The following is a 5,277-nucleotide window of genomic DNA, read 5'->3' as shown; positions in this document are numbered from 1 at the left end:
TGGTGTGGTGTTGTAGCAGGTTTTAAGTCACTGGAAAAAGTGTCTGTTGGTTCATTAATGCAAAGGTGAGGAGTATGATGAGCATTTGTTTTCACAACTGTAGTTTGTGCTTTGTTAATGGGTTTTATCGCAAAGCATTCCAAATTGATAAAACTAAATTGATCAATATAAATTGGGAAAAATTGCATACTAAATATTAGAGGTGTGGTTGGTGGTGGTTGACTTAGCCATGTTTTGCTCCACCCCCCGATGATGTCAGTGAGTTCAGGAAGTGGTGACAAGCTTCATTGCTAAGCTAGTTGAAGATGTGGCTCCCATGGTTACGGTGTGATTCCACGGGTTGACAAATTCATCGTCGAACAGGGAAAGAGTGGTGTCCAGTCCCAGCTGTCTGACACTGGACACATGTAGCAGGGATTATGGACTATTACGGACTACAGAGGCAGATCTACCACAACAGTGAATGCTGACGCTTTAGCCGCCTGGTTAGCACAACCGAACCGAGTTCCGCCACCGGAGGTAAGCGCACACTCACCATCTCAGAGCATGACGTGAGGAGGGCTCTGAGACAGGTGAACACCAGGAAAGCGGCCGGTTTGGACGGCAACCCAGGACATGTTCTGAAGATATATATATTTAACCTTTACCGGCGTGGGCCTAGATGCCCATATAGAAAATTGGGAATGCGATACGTTGCTATGCATCAAGATGCATTGAGAATCGTTGACAGGTAAATCATAATCGAATCGAATAGTGGGGACAGTAAAGATTCACACGTCCACAAAATAGGTTTTTGTGACATCACAGAGAGCAGATATGATGCATAACAGCAGCAAAAATGCATTTGACTTTGGTTTCTGAAGTTTGAGTTATTTCTTTTCTCTTTTTGAGTTTTTTGTTCTTTTTTCTTGTGTCAATGTGATCTGCTGCTTGAGATAAAATAATCCTTTATCTATCCCACAGGGGGTAGACTGCAGTGTTACAACAGTAACAGATTGGTAAATTGCTAATTCTAAATTAAAGGATATGATAAATAAGTAAACAGTATAGATTAGACACTCCACGTTAAATATTAATATTGCATGACTGAATTGTCAGTTCTGGTATGACATACAGTACTGTTTGTGTGTTCAAAGCCTTGCCGGTTACCTTTTTCGGTAAGACTGGTAACTGTTCAAGTATGATCAAACGGCATTATTTTTATGTTTTACTCTAGTTCAAGTACCTGGGGTCGACCATCTAAAGCAGCAGAGAGTGCGGGAGAGAGGTGAAGAAGAGAGTACAGGCAGGGTGGAGTGCGTGGAGAAGAGTGTCCGGAGTGATCTGTGACGAAGGGTTCCAGCAAGAGTGAAGGGGAAGGTCTACAGGATGGTAGTGAGAGCAGCTATGTTGTACGGTTTAGAGGCGGTGGCACTGACAAAAAGGCAGGTGGCTGAGCTGGAGGTAGCAGAGTTGAGGATGTTGAGATTTTCATTGGAAGTGACAAGGATGCACAGGATTAAGAATGAGTACATTAGAGGGACAGCTCAGGTTGGACAGTTTGGTGGAAAAGGGAGGACATGCAGGCAGTTGGTGTAAGGGAGGAAGATACGCAGAACGGAAGGTATTGGAGGCAGATGATCCGCTGTGGCAACCCCTAACGGGAGCAGCCAAAAGACAAAGAAGAAGAAAGAAGAAGACTCTAGAAGTAATCTCGATTTGACATCGAATAAGGTAGCTGTTGTGGAACTTGAACTTGAACTTGAACAAAGGATTTGTTTTGTTTTGTACAGTGGAGAGGTTATGGAATGTGTGTGTTTGCTTACTATTAATGGAAACACCAAAATAAATGTGAAATATGTTGGCTGTTTCAATGGCTTTTCATTTGGGCATTCCAAAGTTTAAATTTGACAACAACTTGTGAATTGATTAATGTTGTAGTTGTGTATTAATGAATATATTAACCAACCCGTCTTTTCATTGTTTTATTCCCACAGTTTTAAGCATTTGAACAAGAATCCACTGGACTGCAGTTTGACCTTTGACCGGTGTAGAAGTGACGGTACGGTGTCTGATTGGGAAGACCTGAAGGATTGACAATCAGAATTATTCAAAAATCATTCCTCTACATTTGAGTAAGGCCATAACTTTCCAACTTGCCTGATATTCTGCTGGGAGACACTCTACTCCTACATTGCCGAGAAGGTCTGTGAAGACCCTGTGTACAGAGATCCAGTTTGGCCAACATCAGGCTGAGTGACTTGGGACATTTTCTGAAGAGCGAACAAAGTTCTGTTATGTGAAATTAAATGCAAGGGTCGACTTCTGCTGCTCCTCCTTTTCACCAATGAACACAAAGTGTTTGGCCTCTGAGTGCCACAAATGCACAATTGAAAAGGGTGTTGTGCACAGTTGGGGACCCTGGCCACCTCGGCTCCTCTGGACCTGCATTGGGTAATGTCATTGAGTCAGACGGACATACATCAAACTGAATGATTGCAATCGGTATGATTTTCTGCTCCAACTGAGAGCTGTGGGATTTTCTCAAGTCCTGCTGGAAATTATATCTTTGGATTCCTGAGGGGTTGCTTTTGTGTGTGTTCACAGCTGCTGTTTTATCAATCTGTATGTCCTGAAAGTACGCAGATTATTAAATGTTCTCTAAAAAACTACAGTGTAGTTTGAGGCAAATTTAAATAATTTTAAAAATTTTGTTATGTGTTATTGTTATTGGTTTATATATATTTTTTAAGAAAATGTGTTAACTTGATTGGAAACGCCAAATAACCTATACATTTTACTCTAATCAGACTGCAGGATGATGTGACTTATAGTTAAATACTCCCTGGCCAAATGTTTAGACTAGCAGTTCAAAGCTTGACGCATAATTCATGTGATTTTTTTAGAAGTTAGGTGACACAAATTGACCATGAGATAATGGATAGTTGATCAAATGTTATGGATCAGTGCCAGTCAGTCTTCTATTAGCTTGATGACTGTTGAGACCTCAGGCTGATTGTTTGTGGTTATTAGTTGTACCTTTAAGGGTATAAGTTAAATTATATAAATAAATTAGGAATATAGTATTGAACACAAAATTTTAAAATGTTTTAGTATGTGGATCACATTGTTTTTCCTTACCCTCTCTAGTTGCTTAACTTATTGTTGAAGTCATGTGGAGCCTCTGGTAATGTTTTTTGTGACACCACAGAAATTAATTTTAGCTGATTTGGAATTTATTAAGGGCAGCACATTAATTTGAGTGTTGATAGTTTATTGATCTGCTTGTGTCATGGATACACAGGACTTCCTAAAATACTTAGAACAAGAAGGTCACAACGTTTGTTTTTTCTTATAACTCGAGCCGGCACAAAAGAATGTTCACTATTTGAGTCATCACATTTGTATTATTATTTATTTTATCCTCAGGGTCGCACCCTTGCATGGCCTTTCTGGGCTGTTGTGGTTATTGTTGTTTATCGGATCGTGGAATGAGGCAACATTCACCCAGCCATTAGACGAGAGAACGTTTTTGTTGCTTTCAAACAAGCTTTTTCACCTGCTCCATGTTGGGTTAGCTGGATTGCGTTAACTGTGGATGGCGGAGTTGGGTTTGTCTTAGCTGTGTTGTTGCAATCTTATGGAAATCAATTACGTCTTGTCCCATACTATGCTCGGAAACCTGGTGCTGGGGTTGTTGGAATTGATTACATGCTGTAGCAACACCTCTCCATCATCAACATGTGCAACTTTCACTTCGCTCATGTCACTTTGAAGTGGTATACCCCTTGTTCTCCAGCTACTTTTCTTCCCTCTTATGGAGATTCACATGACTCCTTGGCAGCGGCAGCCATTGTAGCTTCGGTCTGCCCAAATCTTGCTGCTGAAGCTCTTGAAAAGTTTAACTACCATGATTTAAATTTCAATTTAAATTAGATTTAGATTTAAATTCATTGAGAAATTTTGTTTTCTCTGTCTGTCTGTCATCTGTTTTTTTGGGTAAACCAGTTTGTCTATATTGTACAACCCGTTGTGTTTGTGTTTCTAAATGTTGTAAACAGTCTTTTGTTTTATTTTGATTCCATGACTGTGTATGGGCCAATGTAATATGGTGCAGTGTCGCTGATTAATGAGATATACAGAACATCCGTTTATTATTTTGATGTCCTAACCTTCCCATTCTGGTCTTCCTATTTGGGTTATTTACATGGTAATATACCTGACCCCATTTCTATAGGAAATGTTGGAGCCAATGCAGCCAACAATGCCACCTATCTAATTTTGCTCTTGTCTAATAATGGCTGTTTCCTCCTCAGATGAGGACACAGGATTCCTCACTAATCTTGTTTTTCCCTCTACTCCCAGGCATTCCACAGTTAGCTATTGTTGTGGCAAGCCAAAGTGGCAGGGCCACTTGGTACTGTATGATCCGCAGGTGGAGCCGTATCTCCCCTGCTAGTTTTTCACTGCTTTGCTGGTTTGACATATGGTAAGTTCCATCCGTCAAAAAGAGTAAAGGATAGCTAAGGAACATAATGATTGTGCCTACAACAATGTAGGAAGAAGCCTTTCTACCGCCAGTTTTATGCATTCCATTCCAAGTGCTCCTTGCAAACACCTCATGTTGGACCTCTGATGGAATATCGAGCTGACTCCCTGTCATGGTAAAAATATTGTTTGGTGATAATTGACATGTTTTTCTGAATGGAATCCCAGTGAAGGTAAGCTCAACTGAGTTTCATCCTTGCCATTAGTGATGATGGGAATGGAAGAACGATCACATGTTGTGACAAGACCGTCCCCGCTGAAGTGCTGACCGGGAGACGAATGCAGTTAGGTCTGTCATCTGTCAACAAAAGCCACACACATATTAAATCACTTTAACCAGTCATGATCAGATTGTTCAATAGCAGTTATCACCTTTAGATTTACTTAATTGATCAATTGTGTAGACGGAATTATGTTCAGGCAACATTTGAGAAATACATTCCAGGAAAATTTGAAAACCCTGCAGGATTTACTCACTGAAGGATATTTTGTAGCCTAATCAATATTCTATGGAAATTATCCCCTACACATTAGACATTGTGATAATATAATTATGTTGTTTCACTAGGGTGCATGCATTTATTTTGGTACTGACACTGTAGTTGGCTATTTAACATAATTGTTTGGGAATCACAAAATTATTCCACGTACCCGACTTTTTGAATCGCGGACCAAACAATGTTCATAATGTGTGTCTCTCACCCAAGTGTTTAAGTCTATGTGCCCAGGTCAAAGAAACCCTACCCATCC

General features: G+C 40.3%; 1 long non-coding RNA gene across 2 annotated transcripts; it reads left to right on the top strand.

Annotated features, from left to right (window-relative positions):
* The first annotated feature begins 329 nt into the window (after positions 1–329).
* LOC307233347 lies at positions 330–5,045 on the top strand. Of its 2 annotated transcripts, XR_013844262.1 has the most exons (4): positions 330–519; positions 1,217–1,713; positions 1,977–4,643; positions 4,734–5,045. It is a non-coding gene; the product is annotated as an uncharacterized lncRNA (long non-coding RNA). The 2 variants fall into 2 exon arrangements; XR_013844263.1 differs by having other exon boundaries at positions 1,977–5,045.
* The last annotated feature ends 232 nt before the right edge of the window (positions 5,046–5,277 follow it).

This window comes from Zeus faber, assembly GCF_960531495.2.
Source record: "Zeus faber genome assembly, chromosome: 7".
NCBI classification, from domain to species: domain Eukaryota; kingdom Metazoa; phylum Chordata; class Actinopteri; order Zeiformes; family Zeidae; genus Zeus; species Zeus faber.
The sequence above is the reverse complement of the archived record's forward strand: the minus strand, read 5'-3'. Positions and strand labels throughout refer to the sequence as shown.